Consider the following 18,126-nt stretch of genomic DNA (forward strand, 5'->3'; position numbering starts at 1 on the left):
GAGAAGGTAAGGGAAAGGCTACCCTCCAGTATTCTGGCCTAGAGAACTCCATGGACTGTATAGTCCATGGGGTCACAAAGAGTTGGACAACTCAGTGACTTTCACCTGTCTCTAGAGCAGTAAGAGAAAACTTCTAGTGGTTTAAGACATGTATGCATGCTCAGTCAAGTCCAACTATTTACGATGCTATGGACTGTACCCTAACAGGCTCCTCTGTCTGAGGGATTCTCCAGGCAAGAATACTTGAGTGGGTTGTTATTTCCTTCTGAGGTAGAAATTGTTAAGTAGTCAGTGTAGCATTAGGGCCTCGGTTCTTTTTTTCTAATTTCAATTTTAATTTCAACTTTTTCCCTCACATAAACATTTTTCTTCAGTAGTCTAAAACTGTATTTGTTGTTCCAGTTTCTAGGCATTCAGAAGAATGCCTCCCTGGTCTGGAGGGTCATAAAATATTCAGACTCACAATAAGACAATCATTAACTGCTGTCCAGTTTATCAAGAAGAAAAATTCTAGGTGGACAATTAACTCTTAAACATACATTTGGTCCCTAAATAATGGTCTGAGGTCTTGAGACAGGGTTGAGGGATGGCAACACAATGTCTTGGGAAACTGAGAAACTGGGGGACCCAAAATAGCCATAAAAATGACAAACTAGACTATATAACTTCTAAATTGATTGCTCAAAATTTACGTGCATCTGGCCCAAACCAACCAAAACCAAACAGTTATAATAAAGATATAAAAGACTGTTATTCCTGCCATTTAGGGCTCTTGATCCCTTCTCAGTGTCTATGCTGAAAGCTTTGTATCTCTATCCTTTAAAATAAACTCTGCATGTGTTAGTGTTTACAAAGTTCAATTTTCGGCTCCACAAACAGAACTTGGGTTTCACATTTCACTTCTCAGGGGATCTTCCTAACCCAGGGATGAAACCTGTATTCCTTGCATCTTCCGCATTAGCAAGCAGATTCTTTACCAGCTGTGCCACCTGGCTGCACCACACAGTTTATAGGATCTCAGTTCTTTGACTAGGGATTGACCTAGGCCTCCACAATGAAAGCACCAAATCCTAACCACTAGACCACCAGGGAACCCCTATTTGTGATACATTTTTACAGTAGCAGTAGGAAATTAACACAGGGGGTTTATATAAGATTGGCCTAGAGTTTCTGGCTATGAGTCCACATGTGTATATATTTGTATATTCATGTGTGTTTTTGAAGTGTATATGTATATATGCGTGTGTGTGTGTGTAGTTATAGGTACATGAGAATTGATAGAGTGTAAAGGAAGAGAAAGTCTAAAACAGAAATAAAATAAAACAGGCAACTTGAAAAACTTGTGTTTCTCACTTCTCTCCACTGATAATGCAGTCAAAATTATGGATATGAAAGTATCAGAGAAAGTTAAGAGAAAAGTTGTAGGCAGGCAGGCCAGAAAAATCATCCAAGCTGGGAGAGAAAGTGCTGTGAGGGGGAGGAGTGGGGAGGAGGGTGGGATTAGCATAGACTTCATTATTCCCTGCCTGGGTGAACCTTGAACTCAGCCTCACCACATTTCAAATTCTTGTAAGCCAGCCCTATTTTTTCCACAATCCTTCCATTAATGACTTTTCAGGAAAAATTGATGTAAGAAAAATATCATGAAAATCATTTGAGACCTCTAGATAGAAAATAGTGGGAAATAAAGATGATATATTTATGACAATGATGAAGTAGTATTCTAGTATCCTCCTTTTATGTCCAATTGAAATAGGAGAGAAGGGGGCACAACCTTTTAAAAAAAATGACATAATCCGAGGACATGGCATAAACTGATTAGAACCAAGTAGGTCCAAGATGGCAGATGAATCGATGTCCACTAGACCTGTAGCCTCAGTGTATACTCACTGTAAGACATCAGCAAGCTAAACGACACACACACAGACACTGTGACAATTCCAAGGCTGACTGTAATGTTGCAGGGAAAAGCCAATTTTGATTCCATGTTGGAACTGTTTCTTTGAATTGTTTTCGTTGCTTTTGTTAGTTTAATTATACATAATGGCATGCCTAAGAGAATACTCCCCCTCTGCCTAATAAATGAAAGTGCCTTTGTTCAGGACCCTGTCTACCCACAGATAGCAGGAAAGAAGAAATTAGCATGTCTCCTGCCTGAGGCTTGCCTTTCTAGGAGATATTTGCAAGATTAATGATCTTTTGCTTTGTTTCCTCACGTCTGCCCCTATCTCTGATCTATAAAAGAACCTGGCATTTAGACCCCATAAAATAGTCATTTTGAGACATTAGTCTGCTATCTTCTTGGTCAGTTGGCTTTCCAAATTATCTTTCGGACTTATCAGCCTATTGTATGGTGAGCAGAGCAAGCTTGGACTCCATAACAGTAACAGTTAAAAAGTGGGCAGTGTCCCAATTCATGGAAATCCCCATTCCTTCACCAAAATAGCTAGAATACTCTGTTTGCTCAATAACTTATGGAATTACCACCCTCATTAAACCTGACAACCCCATACCTCAGTACTGCTCTTGCCTTCTGAGATGGCCCACACTGTCTGTAGAGTGTTTCTCTCGAAATAAATCCACTTCTTACCTTCTACTTTGTCTCTCACTGAATTTTCTTCGATGAGACATCCAGAATCTGAGCATCATTAAGTCTTGAGACCAGGTGTGAGCTCAGTTAAAAATCTGAGAGTTCAAGTCCCAATCTGAATTGCATGCTTTTTCAACCACCTGGAGAGAGTAAAAATTAGGATGATCACACGGGATCATGCTCCTAATTGAGCAGAGAATGCTGTAGAATCCAGTAATACTTGGTGAATCCTCTTTGTATGAGTTTCTGTAATGAGTGGATAATAATTATAGTAAACATCAACTGAGTCACTTTCAAGGACTTTTCATGTGTCATCTGTTCATTCTTCATAATATAGCCATGATAGAGGTTCTATCTGTATGTGCTTATGTGTTTGTCGCTCAGTTGTGTCTGATTCTTTGCAACCCCGTGGACTATGGCCTGTCAGTCTCCTCTATCCATGGAATTCTCCAGGCAAGAATACTGGAGTGGGTCACCATTCCCTTCTCCAGGGGATATTTCCAACCCAGGGATCGAACCTGGGTCTCCTGCATTGCAGATGGATTCTTTACTGTCTGAGCCACCATGAGCTCAACTTCATTTTACAGATGAAGTGGAGGCCCAGCAAGATTAGTTCACAGCCAGTATCAATAGGGTCAAGAATCAAACTTAACCCATGTGTAACAGATTTTACTCAAAATCAGATGGCACTCAGTTTCACTTCTAAAGCTCTTATTCAGACACTATAATTTGTGGGATTAATGTTTAGGCAGTTTTTAATTTTTACTTTACATTCGAGTGTGGTTGATTTGCAATGTTGTGTTACTTTCAAGCGTACAACGAAGCGATTGAGTTATGCAGATACATATATCCATTCTATTTCAGATTCTTTTGCCATATATGTTACTATAGAATATTGAGTAGAATTGCCTGTGCTATACTGTAGGTGCTTATTGATTATCTATTTTATATATAGCAGTATGTTTATGTTAATCCCAAACTCCTAATTTATCCCTCAGGCAATGTTTAGAAGGTGACATTTGACATATGTGTCACACTCAGCAGCAGCAGCAGCAGCAGCAGCAATAGAATAACAATCTGAGGTCAACCAGTTCAGGAAGCTCTCTTAAAAGCCTTAGGTTTCATTCACAGTTTCTGAGCTTTGGCTCTTCTGGAATTCAATCTCTGAAACAGATATAATGTACTTCTTCCTTCCAATTCCTCTCTGTATTTTTTCCCTCTTGGAAACAGATTTTGATAATTGTCAAGGTACCTGATAAAACTTTCATGCTGATAGACATAATCAGCAAAAGTTTATGATTAAGACAAAAACACATAGATTAATAGTTGATAAGACAAAGTGATTGGGAAAGAAAATGTTATGGTTAGGTAGAAAACAATTTTTTAAAATCTTTCTTGAAAATCATTCTCAACTATCCAAGATACATCTCTTTTTTGATGAAAAGATTTTATATGCATTATGGTTGTAACTTAAAATTGATATTCACATTTAACCTTGATAAAGAAAGCCTAATGACCCACAGTAAATATATAATGACTTATGGCATAAAGTGAATTTACTATTGTGATTTTTAACATTGCTTTAAATGACATTTCTTATAATTTCTATTTTATTTCTCTAGATGCAAAATATAAAATTTAAAGTCAAAATACTTTATTGAGTTTTATAGAAAGTAGAATTTTCAAGTAATTTAAATTTAGACCCCTATTACAACTTTTTCCATGTAACCTCTGAATGTTGAAAATAGTCATATGGCAAAAATAAATCATTTCTTTTTTTAGATAAAATATGAAAAAAAAACCTCTTTCAAAACTATTCATTTTTATTTCTATTATTGTTAAATTAAGAAACACAAAGGAAATACATTTCAAACAATTTCTGAACGATGTGCAACTGAATCTCTGCTCCAAGAGCACAAGCCCAATCTCCCTCTCCATGGACACAGTTTTGGACTGCTTCTGATTTTAGTACATCTGTTGGTTGTATAATATTTCTTTATTGATAAACCATAAATCCCTTATGATTATACAGTGGAAATGACAAATAGACTCAAGGGATTAGATCTGATAGACAGTGACTGAAGAACTATGGACAGAGATTCATGACATTGTATAGGGGACAGTGATTAAGCCCATCCCCACAAAAAAAGAAAAGCAAAAAAGACAAAATGGTTGTCTGAGTAGGCCTTACAAATAGCTGAAGAAATAAGAGAAGTGAAAGACAAAGGAGAAAAGGAAAGATATATCCATTTGAATGTAGAGTTCCAAAGAATAGCAAGGAGAAATAAGAAAGCCTTCCTCACCGATCAATGCAAAGAAATAGAGGGAAAAAATAGAATGGGAAAGACTAGAGATCTCTTTAAGAAAATTAGAGCTACCAAGGGAACACTTATTCCAATGTACTGCATTTCAGACTCTTTTGTTGACTATGATGGCTACTCCATTTCTTCTAAGGGATTCATGCCCACAGCAGTAGATATAAAGAGATGGGAATACCAGACCACCTGACCTGCCCCTTGAGAAACCTGTATGCAGGTTAGGAAGCAACAGCTAGAACTGGACATGGAACAACAGACTGGTTCCAAATAGGAAAAGGAGTATGTCAAGGCTGTATATTGTCACTGTGCTTATTTAACTTGGCAACCCACTCCAGTATTCTTGCCTGGAGAATCCCAGGGACAGAGGAGCCTAGTAGGCTGCAATCTATGGGGTCACACAGAGTCAGACATGACTGAAGTGACTTAGCAGCAGCATGCATGGTACATCATGAGAAACGCTGGGCTGGAAGAAGCACAAGCTGGAATCAAGATTGCTGGGAGAAATATGAATCACTTCAGATATGCCGATGACACCACCCTTATGGCAGAAAGTGAGGAGGAACTAAAGAGCCTCTTGACGAAAGTGAAAGAGGAGAATGAAAAAGTTGGCTTAAAGCTTAACATTCAGAAAATGAAGATCATGGCATCTGCTCCCATCACTTGATGGCAAATAGATGGGGAAACAGTGGAAACAGTGGCTGACTTTATTTTGGGGGCTCCAAAATCACTGCAGATGGAGACTGCAGCCATGAAATTAAAAGACACTTACTCCTTGGAAGGAAAACTATGACCAACCTAGATAGCATATTAAAAAGCAGAGACATTCTTTTGTCAACAAAGGTCCATCTAGTCAAGACTATGGCTTTTTTAGTGGTCATGTATGGATGTGAGAATTGGACTATAAAGAAAGCTGAGCGCCGAAGAATTGATGCTTCAAGTGTGGTGTTGGAGAAGACTCTTGAGAGTCCCTTGTATTGAAAGGAGATCCAGCCAGTCCATTCTAAAGGAGATCAGTCCTGGGTGTTTATTGGAAGGACTGATGCTGAAGCTGAAACTCCAATACTTTGGCTACCTGATGCAAAGAGCTGTCTCATTGGAAAAGACCCTGATGCTGGGAAAGATTGAGGGCAGGAGGAGAAGAGGACGACAGAGGATGAGATGGTTGGATGGCATCACTGACTCAGTGGGCATGGGTTTGGGAGGACTCTGGGAGTTGGTGATGGACAGGGAGGTCTGGCGTGCTGTGGTTCATGAGGTCACAAAGATTTGGACACGACTGAGTGACTGAACTGAACTGAAGGGAATATTTCATGCAAAGATGGGCACAATAAAGGACAGAAACAGTATAGACCTAACAGAAGCAGAAGACATTTAGAAGAGGTGACAATAATACACAGAAGAGGCTATATCAAAAAGATCTTCATGACCCAGATAACTACGATTCTGTGATCACTCACCTAGAGCCAGACATCCTGGAATGCAAAGTCAAATGGGATTTAGGAAACATCACTAGGGGCAAAGCTACTGGAGGTGATGGAATTCCAGTTGAGCTATTTAAAATCCTAAAAGATGATGCTATGAAAGTGCTGTACTCAATATTTCAGCAAATTTGGAAAACACAGCAGTAGCCATAGGACTGGAAAAGGTCGATTTTCATTCCAACCCCCCAAAAAAGGCAATGGCAAAAAATTGTTCAAACCACCACACAATTGAACTCACCTCACTTGCTAGCAAAGAATGCTCAAGCCAGGCTTCAATAGTACTTGAACTATGAACTTCCAGATGGTGAAGTTGAATTTAGAAAAGTCAGAGGAATCAGAGATTGCCGGGAGCCAGCACGGGAGATCCCACCCATGACAAAGTCATGCAGGACTCGAGAGACTCCCTGGGCCACCCCACCCATGACAAGGTCATGCAGAAGAAACCTGATAAGCAAGGCTTCAGGATTCAAGGGACCCCTTGGGCCTGCTCGAGCATCTACCCCAAAACCAGAATCTGTCTGTCTTACTATTTTATGTCTTTCATCAACTCTTCTGATATTAACAGGGGGCTGTCCCCGACCACCTTTCTCTGGGAAGAGTTAACTTAAGGCTCTAGCTAATAAGTCTCCTGGACAAGATAAGAGTATTTCAATTCAAACCCCTGTTAGCATTCTAGCTTACTTGGCAGGTTTATCCAGACTCTTGCAACATTGTTGAGACAATGCTTGCTGCCAAGTTCTCACATCCCTTATCCACTGTGTTCCTGGGAGTGCATATAGTTAGGGTGTATAAGAAACAAGTAATAGCTTTAGTATTACTACATTAGAATTTGAGGTAATAAGTTCTTTCTTTGCTATAACCCTCTGAATCTTTTCTCCATAAAAATGTAACTCTGTACTTAAAGGTGATGCAGGCTAAGAATTTAAGAAGAAACACTTTAAGGGAAAATTATTGTTCTGGCTGACTAACCTTTATCAAAAAGGGGTCATAAAATATCAACAGGCCTCCAGGCCAGAAGATAATGTACCAAAAATAAGACTCTTGCAGAAAAGAATCTGGTATCCATAAAAGTTAATACTGATGGAATGTTGAGTTGACTCTGCATTTTTCACCTTGTTGTATGTACAACTCAGGGTATAAAAGCTCTCTCTGAAAATAAAGTAATGGGCCTTGCTCGAAGAAGCTTGGTCACCCTGTGTCTGTCTTTTTTCTTTCTTTCTTTTTCTCTCTTACTCTTTTCCAGGCTGATCCCTTGGAGCATAGAGGCTCTCTGCATTAATATCAGCCTCTTTCTCTCCTCTGTTTTCTTATCTACAACATTCTTTCCTTATCTCTCTCTAAATCATTCGCCAATGCCATTTCTCTTTTGGGTTCCCCTGGATCCTGCAGGGGCTGGACCCTGGCAAGAGATCAAATTGCCAACATTCTTTGGATAATTGTAAAAGCACAAGAGTTCCAGAAAAAACATCTGCTTCTGCTTCATTGACTATGCCAAAGCCTTTGACTGTGTGGATCACAACAAAGTGTGGAAAATTCTTCAAGAGTTGGGAATACTAGACCACCTGACCTGCCTTCTGAGACATCTGTATGCATGTCAGGAAGCAACAGTTAGAACTGGACATGGAACAATGGATTGGTTCAAAACTGGGAAAGGAGTACTTCAGGGCTGTATATTGTCACCTTACTTATTTAACTTATATGCAGTGTACATCATGAGACATGCTGGGCTGGATAAAGCACAAGCTGAAACAAGATTGCTGAGAGAAATACTGATAACATCAGATATGCAGATGACACCACCCTTATGGCAGAAAGTGAAGGGCTGAAGAGCCTCTCGATGAAAGTGAAGGAGGAGAGTGAAAAAGTTGGCTTAAAGCTCAACATTCAGAAAACTAAGATCATGGTATCTGGTCCCATCACATCATTGCAAACATGGGTAAACAATGGAAACAGTGAAAGGTTTTATTTTAGGAGGCTCCAAAATCACTGCAGAAGGTGACTGCAATCATGAAATTAAAAGACACTTGCTCCTTTTAAGAAAAGCTATGACCAACCTATACCATATATTGAAAAGCAGAGACGTTACTTTGCTGACAAAATCCAACTAGTCAAAGCTATAATTTTTCCAGTAGTTATGTATAGATGTGAGAGTTGGACTATAAAGAAAGCGGAGTGCCAAAGAATTGGGGTTTTTAAACTGTGGTGTTGGAGAAGACTGTTTAGAGTCCCTTGGATTGTAAGGAGATCAAACCAGTCCATCCTAAAGGAAATCAGTCCTGAGTGTTCATTGGAAGGATTAATGCTGAAGCTGAAACTCCAAATTTTGGCCACCTGCTGGGAAAAACGATCTCATTGGAAAAGACCTTCGTGCTGGGAAAAATTGAAGGTGGAAGGAGTGGGGGATGACAGAGAATGAGATTGTTGGATGACATCTCTGACTTGATGGACATGAATCTGAACAAGCTTCAGGAGTTGGTGATGGACAGGGAAACCTGGTGTGCTGCAGTCTATGGTGTTGCAGAGAGTTGGATATGACTGAGTGACTGAACTGAACTGGTAAATGTTATCTGACTCCATTTATTGGAGACTAACTTCAGTTAAACTCCTTCCTCCTCCTCCCACTTTTCCATGTTTTATAGTACATATTAGTTCTAATAATTATTTATATAATTTTAAACAATGTACTTGAAACTCTATTTCTTGATTCATCAATCTCAGAATTTCTTGACTTTCTTCCTACCTCCTTTCCTTTTCTACTTTTTATTTCTGTCTGCATTTGTTTATGTATTCAACTATTTATATCATGTATGTACTTCAGACTTCCATGATCACATAATATCACAGACTTCCTTGATTTGACAACAGCTTGACTCTGAAAATTTCAGGCTGAAGCATAGTGTTTGTCATAATTAGGTTATATCAATATTATTGATTTGCAAACCAGGTAGAACATCAGAGAAATCATGGCTCAATGTCACAGCTTTTGCAACTAGAAAGGGAAAACCCCAAGGTGACAAAACATTCTCTTTTTTATACTTTATTCATCTTTTAAAGTCATTTCATATTTTAGTTTGCTTTATACTACCTTACTTAGAGCTCTATATTTATTCTTGGATTTTCTACTTACCTTTCTGTGTGTGTGTGTGTGTGTGTGTGTGTGTGTTTCTATTGTTGCTGGTTTTTTTGGTCCCAGGGGTTATATGCTGTCTTCAAATCAGCAAAATCAATTGCTAATTGTTTCTTGAATGTTCTAATATTAACAAATGGTGACCCTTCCTTAAGCCTGCTAGATGGTTGCCATTCTGGGTATTTCTTGTCTATTCTTTCTGTAGCTCTTTTTTGATACTTTCTTAGTAGATTTTTTTTTTTTTTACTCCTTCAGAATGGATACATGGGAGGCAAACTTTCTGCATTTTATTTTTTCAATTTCTATAGATGAACTTTTTATCTCTGGAAAATTAATCAAAGGCATATCTTTAGCTCTGAAATTTTCCTTTCTGTTTTTTTCTTTTTGAATAATTTCTTCTTCCCCTACCCTCCCCCATTTTTTCTGGTATTTGAATACTTCACAATTATTCCTGTGGAAGAATAAGGTAATACAAATTGCCAGTATTTTCTCTACCAATTTTCATCTGTTTGTCTTTTTAGTTCTATGTTCTGAAATAATTTATCTTCCATTCTGCATATTTCATTGGATTCAGTTTTTAGTAATCATATTTTAAATTTTATATTCAATAAATTATTAACCTCAATTCACAACAGGCCATTTACATTTAATTGAAACAATATCTTATCTAAATTCTGAACATATTAATTAAAAATAGTTTATTGTTTGTTTATGTTCTGATCACTAACCTGAATTTTACAACTCTTTTTTTCAGTATTATTTGTCTCATTTGTTTATTTTTACCCATTGCTTTTGAGGTACTACATTTCTAATATATAAATTTTTCCTTAGTTGGTCTCTGATTAACATAAAATAAAGGGTTAGTTCATTTAAATAGGTGGCTAGGAGAAGTTTCCTCTGATGTTATAAGATAAGCCTATTCCTTGAATAAAATAGATGTTTCCAGTGTGTGTATACATGCAATTTTTGAGAATTTATTGTGATATTTCCATGGCATGAAATGAAGCATGCACTCTGTTAAGAATCCAGACACATTCAAAAACCAAAACAAGGCCAGTCTGACTAATGTGAACAAACCCTCAGTCTGGGAGCCATGGATCTTCCTCAGTGTATCTCTCAATCTATATCTGACATTGAGGCAAACAGTACTTCCTACTGCACAGGAAGGGGGTGGCCTGAACATGCACGTCTTTCAGATTGATTCTCCATCAATCATTGTGACTGCTGCCCTTTCTTCCACATCCTCTCTTCTTTTGCTCCTAACTTTCAGGAGCAGCACTCTGCAAAATTGCTCCTAGCTCAACTGCAACTTCTCCTGTTGAATATATTGAGCAATAACTCCTTTTATTCTAATATATCCATCAAGATGCTCCCATCAGTCTTCTGTCTTCCCAAAATTCATTCTAATCTTTTGACTGCTGATGTTTCTCTGCTGCCAGTCTCAGAAGGTTTATGGATTTATGCACTTTCATATTTCTTCACTGAACACTCCATGGATTTTTGAGATACAGGAGAATTTAATAAAATTTCTGACTCTAATAACTGAAACAAGGTATCTTGAGAGAATTTCTAAATGTTATTTCATAAAGAAAAGTGATTCACTTATTTAAAGTCAATACCAAAGAAATATTCCCATATATGTATATGTTATTTATTATAAAAAAAAATTAAAGCCTTCTTTCTACAGTATTTACACGATCTCCAAAGATAAACTAAATGAACAGGAAAGAATTCAAGGAAAAAATCCTTTTATAGACTTGAAAACCAAAAAGGTTTTTATAATATTTATTTTCAAAAACAAGTTAAAAAGCGATTGACAGAGAAAATGTGATTTCAGTGCATATAACTGAAAATAACTATGCTGCTGCTAAGTCACTTCATTCGTGTCTGACTCTGTGCAGCCCCATAGACAGCAGCCCACCAGGCTCCCCCGTCCCTGGGATTCTCCAGGCAAGAACACTGGAGTGGGTCGCCGTTTCCTTCTCCAGTGCATGAAAGTGAAAAGTGAAAGTGAAGTCGCCCAGTCATGCCCGACTCTTTGTGACCCCATGGACTGCAGCCTACAAGGCTCCTCAATCCATGGTATTTTCCAGGCAAGAGTACTGGAGTGGGGTGCCATGGCCTTCTCCAAAATAACTGTGCAATGCATACCAAATACTAAAAAACTCATAATTTATTAAATTCAGAAAAAGTGTTAAACATTACAACTGGGGGAAAATGCTATAGGATATGAAAGGATAGTATTAAAACTGAAATGGCTGATAAGCATTTTATTAAAAATAAAACAACTTTAATCTATGGGGACATTTAAAAATTTTTAATGATATAACTTTTTTTTAGGTGCAAGTGCCAAAAAATACAATCTAAACCAATTTAAGCAAAAAAGGAAGTGTGGTAAAGGAATATTGATATAGTTTAGTTAATCCAAAGAAGAGATACAGATACAGGCCCCAGTAGGCTTCTGGGTATTCTAAGTGACCCAGTGCTTCTAAGACATTTACTTTCTCTGAGTGATTCTCATACGTTCACCTCTCTGCTTGGATAGAGTCTTGTCTGTTATAGAAAGTGAGTTATCTGTCATATTTAGTGGCCCTAAATTCTTAAAGTTAAATCTATCTTATATTGTGGCCCTAGAAGAGAGCTCCTGCCTATTGGGAAGAACTCTGATCTATCTTGACATACACACCTACCATGAACAAATAAATATGGCTAGGGGCACTGACTGCACCACACTGGTTTCCATGCCAAGACCTGTGGTCATGGAGTAGTGACTGGATCGGCTGCCACCAAAGAAGACAGACACATTATGTTCACCAGATGAAACAAGAACAACACAAATATGTAATGAATTAAGAGGAGATTTTCTTAAAGGACAGGTATTACAAAACTGTGTGGTTACATGTTCTTAAATCCTTTCTTGATAATCTTCTACCGACAAGGATTTTGAGGATGTTGACCTTCCAGGAAAAATAATGAGTGGAGAATAAAATATCCCTTCCTTTTTTGGGCAAGGTCACTGTTGACCGTCACATGGGTTTAATATACAAATGTAGATTGAAGCATGTGGAATTACCTAAAAACTAATAAGGAAAAGCATTTTTATGAATTTTTATTTTTAATAAAATGAATTTTATATTAGCTCCATCTCATTATGAAGTTTTAATCAAAATCACATATGATGAGATCTGCTAAGCACTTGCGTGGTCTTTAATAAAAGAGAAAAGACCACACTACCCAAGGCAATCGACAGATTCAATGTCCAGTTCAGTTCAGTCACTCAGTCGTGTACGACTCTTTGTGACCCCATGAATTGTAGCACGCCAGGCCTCCTTGTTCATCACCAATTCCCGGAGTTCACCCAAACTCATATTCATCCAATCAGTGATGCCATCCAGCCATCTCATCCTCTGTCGTCCTCTTCTCCTGCCCCCAATCCCTCCCAGCATCAGAGTCTTTTCCGATGAGTCAACTCTTCTCATGGGGTGGCCAAAGTATTGGAGTTTCAGCTTTAGCATCATTCCTTCCAAAGAAAACCCAGGGCTGTTCTCCTTCAGAATGGATTGGTTGGATCTCCTTGCAGTTCAAAGGACCCTCAAGAGTCTTCTCCAACACCACAGTTCAAAAGCATCAATTCTTTGGAACTCAGCTTCTTCACAGTCCAACTCTCACATCCATACATGACCACTGGAAAAACCATAGCCTTGACTAGGTGGACCTTTGTTGGTAAAGTAATGTCTCTGCATTTTAATATGCTATCTAGTTTGGTCATAACTTTCTTTCCAAGGAGTAAGGGTCTTTTAATTTCAATGTAATCTTTATTAAATTACTAATGGTATTTTTCACAGAACTAGCACAAATAATTGTAAAATTTGTATGGAAACACAAAAGATCCTGAATATCCAAAACAATCTTAAGAAAGAACAGAGGTGGAGGAATTATGTTCCTTGACTTTAGACTACATTACATTTCTACAATAATTAAGACAGTATGGTACTGCACAAAAACAGACATATGGGTCAATGGAACAGGATAGAGACCAGAAACAAACCCACATACTTATGATCAGTTAATCTAGGGCAAAGGAGGCAAGACTATACAGTGGAGTAAAGACTGTCTCTTCAATAAGTGGTGCTGGCAAAACTGAAGAGCTACCTATAAAAGAATGAAATCAGAACATTTTTTAATGCCATACATAAACATAAATGCCATACATAAAAATAAAATGGATTACAGACCTAAATTAAGACCTAATACTATAAAAGTCCTACAGGAAAACTTAGGCAAAACATTCTTTTACATAAATCACAACAATATTGTTTTGGATCCATCTCCTAGAGTAATGGAAATAAAAACAGAAATAAACAAATGGGATCTAATTAAACTTAAAAGCTTTTTCACAGCAAGGGAAACTGTAAACAAAACAAAAAGCCAAGCTACAAATTTGGGGAAAATATTTGCTAACAATAAGGGATTAATTTCCAAAATATACATATAGTTTATACAGCATAAGATCATAAAAACAACTCAATCAAAAAATGGTCAGAAAATCTAAATAGACATTTCTCCAAAGAAGATATACAGATTGTTAACAGGCACATGAAAAGATGCTCAGTATCACTAATTTCTAGAGAAATGTAAATAAAAACTTTATAGAGATATCACCTCACACCCGCTGGAAAGGCCAACATTAAAATATCTACATTAATAAATGCTGGTGAGGGTGTGGGTGTGGAGAAAAAGGAACTGTCCTAGGTTATTGGTGGTAATACAGATTGATACAGCTACTATGGAGACCAGTATGGAGGTCCCTTAAAGACTAAAAATGGAGCTGCCTTATGATCTTGTAATTCCACACCTGGGCATATGTCTGGAAGAAACTCTAATTAAAAAAGATATGCACATCCCAATGTTCACAGGTTCACTATTTACAATAGCCAAGACATGGATGCAACTTAAATGTCCACTGACAGGTGAATGGATAAAGATGTGGCAGATTATGTGCAATGAAATACTTACTATGTAGCTTTAAGAAAGAATGAAATAATGCCATTTGCAGCAACATGAATGGACCTATGTATGTATAACTGAATACATTTGCTATACATTTGAAGCTAGCACAGTATTGTAAATTAATTGTACTTTAAAAAAAAAAAAAAAAAGGAAAGCAAAAGAGAAAACGTCAAATGTTACCCAAGGGTCCCTGCCTCAACTTGCATCTTAAGATATGAAAATTAGCAGAAGACTGGGGCCACGTCAAGAACAAGATTACTTTTTAGTAACATGGCCCAATCAGTGAACCAGACTTTGTCCTATTAGATTAACCAATGGCTAAATAGGAGGATGAAACAAGGCAGTAGATGAGAGAAAGGAAAGGGCAACTCTTTGCTCTATGTGACTTATTCAATTTGAAGTTTATAAATCTCATGATCACCTAAGACTCCAGTCACTGATTTTCACTTGCCATTTTGGATATAGTGAGCTTTATTTATAGAATTTAAAAGCTGAAGAGAAATGTTAGAGACTGTTTTCAACTGCATATTTTCATATGAAGCTGATGCTCTTGGAAAATGAATAACACTTTGAATTCAGGTTTCCTGAAATACAGGAAGATTGTATGCTTTCCAATATCTATAACTGCCTCTCTACTATTAAGATTGCTTCTTCATTAAAAAAAAAAAATCTACTTGTCTCAGTCTGTCACTCAATCTACTACTGTGTGTGTAATCTAAAGATTGTTTTCTTTATAAGATAATGTCTGATAATTATTTTCATCTCTGAGTTCAAGTTCAGTAAAAGTTTTACCTATTCTCTTCAGCTAAAAAAAAAAATAAATAACTTGAATTCCTGAAGATTTTCCCCCAAAATGTAGGTTTATTTCAAAGTTTCATTTCCTATGATTAGGGGAAATATTTCTTCATGTTGTGCTCAGATGCTCAGTTGTGTCCAACTCTTTGACCCCATGGACTGGGGACCTCCAGGCTCCTCTGTCCATGGAATTTTCCCAGCAATAATACTGGAGTGGGATGCCATTTCCTTCTGCAAGGGATCTTCCTGACCCAGGGACTGAACCCATATCTCTTACATCCCTTGCATTATCAGGAGGATTTTTTACCACTAGTGCCGCCTTTCTTCAAGTTAGCAGATCTCTTTCCTTTTTCACTATTTGATTAGGATATTCCCTAATTTCTCATGTAATTTTCATATGAAGCAGCCCCAGAACAGTTAGACACAGAGATACATAAACACACACATATATTCTGAAGTAGCCTTACTAGTGTAATGTTACAAGTTAGAAATTTTGGGTTCATTTTAGGAATGGGAAACTATAGATGGGTTTTCTATAGGTTGCCCTGAAATTTGATTCAGAGGGTGATATGTCATATCACGAGATACTCGCCCCTTTCCTGTCAATGAAATGTATAAGATCAGAAAGCCCTGCATTTTGACAATTGTATATCTCATTAATTTAGTTCAATATCACAGAATATAGCACAGAATAAGCCAGGTCTCTTGCATTGGCAGGTGGATTCTTTATCACAGAGCCACCTGGGAAGCCCATGGAAAATAAGGAAACGTAACTAATAATGATTTGCGTAAGTTAATTTACATAGGCAAAAGAAATAATCTAGAAATAAACATTTGCCTTAATAACATAATGCTAACCAAACTTCTTAGGGAATATTGGAGAAAAATGCAGTTTTAATTTTAATATGCTCATGAGATCAATTAATGTACCACATATGCAAATATAAAGGCAATGACCCTGATTCTGAATGCTTGTTATTTCTGGAGTCGGCATATGGTGCTCTCTAACAGCAGACGTAATGATTTCAATAAATTAGCTGCTAATGCCATGTAATGCACTCTGATTTGTGTTAATTCAGGCATTGCTTAGCAATTTCATGTTAATTTTTTAAAGAAATCAGTTTTTAAGGCAGTATTAGAATTTTGTTATGCATTAAGAGTTTAAAAATGGTAAGAATAAGAACATTTTAATTCAGATATTTTAGTAAGACAAAAACAGCTTCACAAAGTAGGGATGCAGAATGTGATTCACAGCATTTAAATAAGCATTTGTTTCTAATAATCCAAAGTTTAAAAAAAATATTGCTTACTTTGAACAATAATCATAGCAAAAGGTCAAAGGATTTATAATGCTCATATTAAAATAGCTGATGCTGAATGCCCCTCTTAAAGTCTTTTCCACCCTTATTATTTTTATTTGTCTGTGGAACATGACAAGGTTAGTCTGGTACTTACTGGTGTGGTTGTAGGTAATCGTTGTAGAAATAATATTCACAGATATGTACATACATGTAGGTATATGAATTATATATACATGTATAATGTTATGTTATCAAATTATATATACATATATGTCTCACAGACTTAAATAACAAACTTATGGTTGCCAGGCAGGAAGGATGGGGAGAAGGGATAATTCAAGATTTTGGGATCCTCATGTACACACAGCTATATTTAAAATGGATAACCAATAAGGTCCTACTCTAGGACATGAGGAACTCTGCTCAATGTTATATGTGGTAGCTTGAATGGGGGAGAAGTTTGGGGGAGAATGGATACATATATTGTATGACTGAGTCTCTCTGCCGTCCACCTGAAACTATCACAACATTGTTAATGAGCTATATTCCAATACAAAATAAATAAGAAATAATATCCACAGATATAGGCAGACATGTATGTATGTTAACTATATATGCTACATAACACGCTAGTTACTTAGTTTTCTGAACTTATTAAAGATAAGAAACTCTACAAGAGAAAAACATTTTCTTTTCGAACTATTCCAGGTAAAATCAAGAAGCTTTTTCTCTCTTTGAGGAAAATGTGGTTGCTGCTGAAGTGGAGCCCAATGCTACCTGCTGCTGCTCCAGACTGATGGCTGTTTGCTTGCCCAGGAACAAGTAGGTCAGGAAGCTGCCCCACAGACTTGGCCCTTAAAAATACCAGCAAGACTCCAGCAGAGCCAGAGGTGGCCATTCACTGGATTAGGAACACTCTCACCAGCCCCAGCGTGAAGTCCCTAGAGAAGGTATATGCTAACCTGCTCAGAGGCACAAGGGAAAAGAATCTCAAAGTGAAAGGATCTGTTCAGATGCTTACCAAGACTGAGAATGACTACAAGGGAAACTCCTTGTGCTGAAGGTTCTAAGATTTGGGATTGATTCCAGATAAGGATCCACAAGTGACTCATTGATCTTATGCAGGGTCTTTCTGAGGTTGTCAAGCAGATTCCTTCCATTAGTACTGAGCCAGAAGTCCAGGTGGAAGTCACCATTGCTGATGTTTAAATCAATCTTTGTAATAAATTGATAGATATTTTAAAAAGAAGCTTTATCTTTGGTCTTACAGAGATGGATTAATTATAAACTTCAGCTTATAAAAAGCTAATAAACATGGATATTTCCTATATGACTCTTGTGGGAGAATAAAAAAAATACAAATGAATACCAAAAAAATACAAAGTTAAAATTGTCCATTTTTCTTAACATCTCATTTAACTTTCTACACTACAGTTTCCTAACTAGGAATGGGTGGATGATAATTAACTCATACAACTTTTGTGGGAATTAAATGAGGTAAGAT

The 18,126-nt window shown here is 37.2% G+C and overlaps 1 pseudogene; it reads left to right on the plus strand.

Annotated features, from left to right (window-relative positions):
• Window positions 1-14,338: 14,338 nt before the first annotated feature.
• Window positions 14,339-17,831, plus strand: LOC138442833 (small ribosomal subunit protein uS10-like; annotated as a pseudogene).
• The last annotated feature ends 295 nt before the right edge of the window (window positions 17,832-18,126 follow it).

The sequence above is a fragment of the Ovis canadensis genome, chromosome 6, assembly GCF_042477335.2.
Source record: "Ovis canadensis isolate MfBH-ARS-UI-01 breed Bighorn chromosome 6, ARS-UI_OviCan_v2, whole genome shotgun sequence".
Lineage (NCBI taxonomy): Eukaryota > Metazoa > Chordata > Mammalia > Artiodactyla > Bovidae > Ovis > Ovis canadensis.